The sequence below is a fragment of the Ornithorhynchus anatinus genome, chromosome 4 (genome assembly GCF_004115215.2).
Source record: "Ornithorhynchus anatinus isolate Pmale09 chromosome 4, mOrnAna1.pri.v4, whole genome shotgun sequence".
NCBI lineage: Eukaryota > Metazoa > Chordata > Mammalia > Monotremata > Ornithorhynchidae > Ornithorhynchus > Ornithorhynchus anatinus.
In genome coordinates, this window is record NC_041731.1 from 48,768,312 (window position 1) to 48,776,548 (window position 8,237).

An 8,237-nucleotide genomic window follows, 5' to 3' on the forward strand; every position below is an offset into this window, starting at 1 on the left:
TGGTTTATTGTACTCTCCCAAGTGTTTAGTACAGTGCTTTGCACACAATAAGTGCTCAACAAATGTGATTGACAATGTATGAATGAATGTCCCACATGGGGTTCACAATCTTAATGTCCATTTTACAGATGAGGTAACTGAGGCTCAAAGAAGTGAAGTGACGCCTAAGGAGGGGCTTATGAAACTTTAAAGCATTTAAAAATCTGGCTTTGAAGGAAAGTTTTGTGTGCCTGAATACCACGGAAAGAAGTATAACAATTACATCTATCAGGTGAAACCTAGAAATCTCCAGGGAAAGGCAAAGACAAACCCCAAAACCCAAGACAGTCTTCTTGGTGGTCAGTGCTGGTTCAGAAAATCTCTGGTTTGACAAGTGGAATTCAAAGAGTCAACAGTGTGACAGGGAGTCTATTAGCATCCTTGTGAACACTACGGACTAAGGATGCTCAAGAGATTCTTCCAGTTCAGTATTCTCCAGTGATGAAGTTGGGAATGCTCTTGGAGGACAATTCTTCAAGGGGTTTGTCCTTGGGGTATTCAGATTTCCTACGAAAATTTTATGTGCAACATGGGCCAGCTGCGTCCAACAAGCAATCCTAAAGTCATATGACATGAACCAGTTCAAGGAAAAGGAAATTATCTTCTCAATGGAAAATCTTGCATTGACTGATGTACATCTCCTCTTGGGAAGCAGAGTGACCTAGCTGAAAGAACACAAGCCTAGGAATCAGGACCTGTGTTCCAGTCCCATCTCAGCCACTTGCCTCCTGTATGACCTAAGGCAAATCATTAACTTCTCTGTGCTTCAGCTTCTTTATCTTTCAAATGGAAATTCAATACCTGTTCTACCTCCTCTGTAGATTTTGAGACTCATGTGGGTCAGGATCTGGGTCTGACTGATTATCTTATATCTATATTAGTGCTTAGTATGGTTTTAGACACTAGAAATGCTTAACAAATGCCACTATTATAATTATTCCTCTGGAGGAAATCACCTTCCTGTGGAATTGGGAATTAGTGTTTATTGAGTAATGACTGTATGCAGAACACCACACTGAATGTTTGGAAGCATACAGTAAAAGTCAAACAGAGGGTCCCAGCCATAAGGGCCTTGCAATCTAACAACACAACAGATCTATTTTAAATTTTATTCTGAAGATGGACCGCTCTCTTTAGAAAAAGGCCCGCATCTTGTTCCAAAGGATTCAAAAACTGAGGTATTTTGTTGCTCTTAATTGAATTACAGTACCAAAGAAAGCACAACAAAGGTTAGCAGTTTACTAATTATGACCCCCACAGCAAATGATAACTTCCAGTTAACGTTCCTTTTTCAGATTCCAGTAGTTAAAACAATCAATCAATCAATTAATCAATCAATCAATCAATCAATGGTATTTACTGAGTGCTTACTATGTGCAGAGAACTGTACTAAGTTCTTAGAAGAGTACAATACAACAGAATTAGCAGATGCACAATGAGTTTACACTCTAGAGGGGGATACAGACATTGAGGTAAATAAGTACTTTATAATTTAATAGGTAAAGATATGATATATCATTTAAAGAGATAAAATATTGCCTTACTAGTCTTCTACTCTGACAGAATTCCCCCAGGGGGATCCGATTGGTGGGTAACCCTGCCTGTTGAGTGTGCACCACAATATTATTGGTGGGAAAATCTGTTTGTTGAGTTCCTTGTGTTAGGGAGGAGTTAGTAGGTAGTTTGGAAGCAATCGAGAGGTCATGCTCACTGCTGCTTGTGCCACGGAGGAGAGCAGAGGTGAATCCTTTGGGAAATGGGGAGGAAAGCATTCTGCTCAAAACCCCCAGCTGCCAGCTCCTGACCTACCTGTGGAGGGAATTCCACCCTCGTCTTCCTGCTGCCTTCCCCTTTTCCCACACTCTCTCTTTCTTCCAGTTTCCCCCATCTCCTCCTCCCTGACCATCCACCCCTCTTTGCTAGCAGTGCAGAAACTGAACTTTGTGAAAGTTCTTTGTGAAATTCACCGAATAGGAGAATTGCTGTCCATAAAGTCAGATTGGCTTCATAGTGCTGATGGAATATAACTGAGTCAGTGCCTTCTTGTGCTTCATGGAGGTACATTTTATTTCTGTATATACAAATACCTTTTTAGTTTCAAGAATTCTCGATTTCATTCCTGCATTTCCTTTTTGTTTAGTTTTGCCTTGAGCTCTTGTTGAAAACAAGATTTCAATTAAAGCTAATAGGGATCAACATTCTTTGCACTACATTTAAAATATCAAGTTTTGGGCCTTAATACAAAAGGATTATAATTTCTAATTTATCAAGGGAAAGCATTCACACTAGAAAGGAAGTGAATTTATATAGTATTTGTATGACTATCAAATGTCCTTTCTGAGGATTTTCATTGTAATTCAAGATTAGTTGAGCATAAGTTAATGGACTCTTAAGGTATTAGTCAAATCTTGTTATGCAATAGAGAAGCTTCTTCAAAATGTTTTTTTTAATAGTATCAACTATAAGGTCCCTGAAGACATGATATTTCTTGACTTCATATGCCTTCATCAATTATTAAAAGAGGTCAAGCAACTGCGTTATCATTCCCTTTCTTATCATTCTTTTTCAAAGTGCACATACCAACTAGAAATTTTAAAATATACTGAATTACCAGACTTTGGGCTCTATTCTCATGAGCTCTTCTTACAACCCCTCACTCCCTGGTAGTAAAGTATATTCTTAGGTTTCAACATTGAGGTTTTCAGATCTTCCTGATACTACAGCTGTGCTGCCTGTCATGAATAGTGGATTCCATTCTTTTGAATTAGTAATTTCTGTTTAGTTTATTGGTGGAAGATGAAGATCATGCAGTATTCTGCCAGGTTTTTTGGGGTATTTGTTAAGCACATAGTCCATATCTCACATGGGGATCACAGTCTTAATCCTCATTTTACAGTTGAGGTACAGAGAAGTGAAGTGATTTGCCCAAGCCAAGGTCCCATAGCAGACAAGTGGTGGGATTAGAACCCAGGTTTTTTGGTCTTCCAGGCCACTACTTTATCCACTAGGCCATGCTGCTTTTCCCCACTTCAGGTGCTAATTAATGTGGCAGAGTGGGCTTCCCTACAATTAAAACAAATAAATGTGTTTCCAATTTTCCTAGGATTGAGTGACCATTGCTGTAGGCAGGGAATGTGCCTAGCAACTTTATTGCTTTATATTGTACTTGCCCAAGTTAACCACGGTACACTGTTCTGTGCATAGTAAGAGCTCAGTAAATATGACTGATTGAAGAAAGATTGACAGGGGAAATGATTGGATAGAAAGTGTCAAGAATTTTCTTTCCAACATCAATTCCATCTGTAGGATATGTGCAAGATCCTTTGGCCACTCTCTTTTTTATGGTATTTGTTAATTGCTTACTAAGTGTCCGGTGCTGTTCTAAGAGCTGAGGTAGATACAAGTTAGTCAGATCAGACCCAGCCCCTGTCCCTCATGGTGATCGCAGTTCTAAGTAGGAGAGAGAACAGTTATTGTATGCTCATTTTGCCATTGATGAAACTGAGGCACAGAGAGGTTAAGTCACTTGTCCAAGATCCCACACAGATAAATGGCAGAGCCAGGATTAGAACCCAGGTCCTCTGGTTCCCAGGTCCGTGATTTATCCACTGGTCCACATAGCTTTTGAATCTGACAATCTGTTTGCCAGAGCCAGAGAAAATTCAGAGAAGGGCAACAAACTTGATCTAGGGGACGGACAACTCCCCCAGGAGAATAGACTGAAAAGATTAGGACTCAGCAGTCTGAAAAGATGAAAGCTGAGAGCATGAAACTGAAATTTTACAGAATGATGAGGGTTCTAGGCAGGATGAATACAGAACTGCTTTTCACTATATATCAGAAGCCTAAAATGAGGGAGCATTCCATGATTGAAGACAAACAAAAGGGCAAAGTAGTAGGCATAGGGAATTTGTAATCATTGGAAGCTGTATATGCTGCAGTGATCAGTAGATTCAAAAAGGGCTTGGAAACATGGAGGAGAAGTGCATGTTAAGTGCTGGAAGAGAAATATTAGAGAAGTTACAATCAATCAGTGGTATTAATCAATTAATTACAGACATTTGTTAAGGATTTACTGTGTGTCAAGTCCTGTTTTTCTATGGTATTCGTTATGTGCCATATGTGCCATATGTACTATGTGCCAGGCTCTGTACTAAGCACCGGGGTTGATACAAGGTAGTCAAGTTGGACACAGTCCATGTCCCACATGGGACTCAAAGTCTTTATCCCCATTTTGCAGATGATGTAACTGATACACCAGAAAGTTAAGTGAATTGCCCAAAGTCACACAGCAGTCAAACTGCAGAGCCGGGATCAGAACTTAAGTCCTTCTGACTCCCAGGCCCATGCTCTAATGACCAGGAAACACTTTTCTAAGTTCTGCGGTAGATACAAGTTGATCAGATCAGACACTGTCTCTGTTCTACTTGTCAGCATTTATTGTGTGCACAGCACTGCAAAAAAGCCATCATGAGTCATGATTGATTATAAGATGCTAGTCCCATGATAGACTACTGGAAGAAAATATTAGGGACTAGTGCGATCTAGTGGGAAACACTGTGCTGTAGTAGAAAAAGTACAGAGGACCTGGATTCTCATCCCAATTCCATCATTTGCCTGCTGTGTGACCTCAGGCAAGTCGCTTTACTTTTCTGTGCCTTCAGTTTCCTCCTCTGTAAAATGGGAATTTGTTACATATTTTTCCTTCTGTGGCAGGGGGACTGTGTCTGTCCTGATTATCCTCTTTCTACCCTAGAGCTTAATACAGCATTTGCCATATAGTAAATCATTAAAATATCAGTATTACAATTATTATGGATTTAAGCTATATATTGTGATTCACTGATAAAGAAGTCAGCCATCACACTGTTTCTCAAACTTCCTTTGTGCTAATTTCCAGGGCAGATTTATGGCTAGATGGATTAAAGTGATATTCCTTATAATTTTAGACAAAAGAAGTAATGCATTCCACATGGAGCAAAAAACCCTTCATATAAGGGAAGAATAATTAATTGAATTGCTCCTCTCACTGGATTCTGCTTCCTAATCAGACCAATATCCAAAAATGTACAGTTAGACAAAGAACTAGAGAACAGAATTTAAAAAACTCCAACATCTAGTGATATCAAGCTCCATTCTAAGTTAAATATTTATAAAGCTGTACAGTTGCCCAACTTTCTATCTGAATATTAAATCTAGATCAACAACAGAATACTGACAGAGCTTCTTCAGGTGTTTCACTAGCATCATCTCTAAACCATAACGAGGATCAAATGTCAGGCCAAAATTCATTCATTCATTCATTCAATAGTATTTATTGAGCGTTTACTGTGTGCACAACACTGTACTAAGCACTTGGAAGGTAAAGTTCAGCAACAGATAGAGACAATCCCTGCGCAACAACATGCTCACAGTCTCAAAGGGAGAGGCAGACAGCAAAACAAAACAAGTAGACAGGCATCAATATCATCAAAATAGGTAAATGGAATCATAGATATATATACATCTTTAACAAAATAGAGTAATAAATAATATATACAAATATACACAAGTGCTGCGGGGAGAGGAAGGGGGTAGAGCAAAAGGAGGGAGTAAGGGAAATGGGAAGGGGAGGAGGGGCAGAGGGAAAGGAAGGGCTCAACCTGGGAAGGCCTCCTGGAGGAGATGAGCTCTCAGTAGGACTTTGAAGAGGGGAAGTGAGTTAGTTTGGTGGATGTGAGGAGAGAGGGCATTCTAGGTCAGTGGTTGGACGTGGGCCAGGGGTCAATGGCAGGACAGGTGAGAATGACCAACAATGTGACCAATGTTATGGTATTTGTTATGGCATTTGGTATTTGTTATGCGCCCGGCACTAAGTGCTGGGGTAGATACTAATAGCCAGGTTGGACATAGTCCATGTCCCATATGAGGCTCACAGTCTTAATTTGGATTTTAAAGATGGGGTAACAGGCACAGAGAAGTTAAATGACTTGCCCAAGGTCACACAACAAAGTGCTGGGATTGGAACTTGGATCCTCTAATTCCCTAGCCAGTGCTATTTCCACTAGGCTATGCTGCTTCTCTGAAGTAAGTGGAGCATTGAAATAATACACACATCTTGTTAGGCAGGAAATGTGAGGTGAATAGATACTCAACTATCTGTGGTATGGTGCACACACCATAAAAAGGGGAACACATAATTAGGGAGAACAGAATAAATGAATTAAGGATATGTTGCAGCACTGTCTCAATCAATTTAACATAGCAGGAGACTTCTGCAACGAATAGATCAGCTTGGTTGGCAGCAGCTGGGAGGAGGGTTATCCTTTTCAATCTCAAAGATTGATCTTAAAAAAGAAAGAGACCTGCTCTGTATGGGGCAGCCAGGAATATATGTATGTTTATGTGTGTGTGTATTGATTTTCTGCGAATCAGAGTTTTTCATTAAGGAAGTGTACCCATTTCCAAAAAAATAAAATAAAATAAAATCTGTCTTCAGCTGCAAATACATAGGAGAGGAGAAATCTCATTTCATGCCCTGACACAATCATTTATTAAATGATTTCTGAATTATCTCAAAGTATCAGTGCAATTTTCTAAAATGCATAACTTATTCCTGGAGGGAAGATTAAACCCAGGAGATTCTGACTCAGTTTCCTCAGTGTTCATCTGAGGAGAACATATTTTCTTAGGATACTGCAATTCTGTACTGATTAGCATTGGCCCAGATTCTGTGTTCAAAAATGAAAAATCAATCCTGCAGCCTTGAATGAAAGCCAAGAGTAAGAATCTGTGAACTGAAGGCAGCCCTGGAGGAAAAAGTGATACAGGGTTTTTCAGTAGAGGCAGGCAGACTCTAAAATAACATTTCCTTAGAATTTTAAAGTGACTGATTTTTTTTCCCCATTAATGCCAATGCTTCTTGAAAAGGTGCACATCCTAGTTTTTCTCTGCATAGCCTTAAGGAGGAAAGATGCCTGGCCTCTTAGTAAACTGCTGCTTATAAGGCTTCCTTTCAAACTTCGAGACACCAATAGTTGAGCCAAATTTTCACTGCCTATTTCTATTCTTTGTTTTCTATTTTGAAGCTAGAAGCAGCAGGACCCTCAGAAACCATTTTACTTGCATTGGAGACTTTGGGACTTGGATCCTAGTAAGTATGAAACTAAAAACATATGAGCCTATATATCAGATTTAAGCGCTTTTGAGATCAGAGATTGTGTCTTCTAATGCTTGCTCCCATTAGTCTAGAACTGTGCTCTGTACATAATAGATCCCCAAATGTTATCAGTGATGGTACCTTCTCGGGGAACTGTTCATTTTACATAAAGACCAACCAACAGGCAGAATGCCTTTGGGAATGCAAAAATGCAGCATCTCTGGTGCCAAGACTCTTTTCTATAATCAGGGTTTTCGCCTCTGGTTGGCAATGTTGGAGATATACCACTGCTATTTAAATAATCTTTAGATAGAGCAATTCTTTAAAAGTTGTAATTGCTTTAAGATTTACTACTGATTGTAGTCATTTGGGTGATTGTATCTGTGACTGATGCATTTTTATGTTGCGAATAGCTGGTAATTTTCAGTGATTGTATCCATGGATGGGGTTCTTTATGGTTCAATTGTAGGATAATAGTCTTGTTATATCTTCATTCAAAAGTTTTACCCAACTCCCTTCCAAAGCATGCTTCCTGACTAAAGCACTTTCCTTCCAGGTGTTCCTGCTCTTAAGGAAGAAACAAATACCCACATGTGCCATCAGGATTGCCTCCTCTCTTCACTAGCCACATGCCGAATGATTTTCAGAAAGAGAATGGCCATTGGGAAAAGTTTTGGGAAGAGACTAATAAAAGCATCTTTGTAAAATATGCACCTAGCATTGATGCTCTCAGGCAGTAACAATGCTAGATGTCACTAGATTCCTACTAATTTTATATTTCTCTCACAAAATCATGCTAATGAATAGTGCTTTTTTTGTTTTTAATATTCTTGTCCTAGTCTCACTGTCCAGTTCCCTCAGAGCCTTCTAAAAAGTCATGTCTTCTGAGAGCCATTTCCTGACTCTTCTCTCACTTTCTGGTCATGCCACCCTGTCAGCATCCTGAACACTATACATTGTAGGTTTTCAACAGGCCTCCCCTTTTCCCAAGGCTCTGGGTGGCTGTTTTAAATGCCCTGCTTCCCATTCCATGGTGCAAGAGCCAGATTTAGTTCTGAGA

General features: G+C 39.6%; 1 long non-coding RNA gene across 1 annotated transcript; it reads left to right on the plus strand.

The window, feature by feature from the left end:
• The first annotated feature begins 7,109 nt into the window (after positions 1–7,109).
• Positions 7,110–7,888, plus strand: LOC114811128. Its single transcript, XR_003758831.1, has 2 exons — positions 7,110–7,171; positions 7,734–7,888. It is a non-coding gene; the product is annotated as an uncharacterized LOC114811128 (long non-coding RNA).
• The last annotated feature ends 349 nt before the right edge of the window (positions 7,889–8,237 follow it).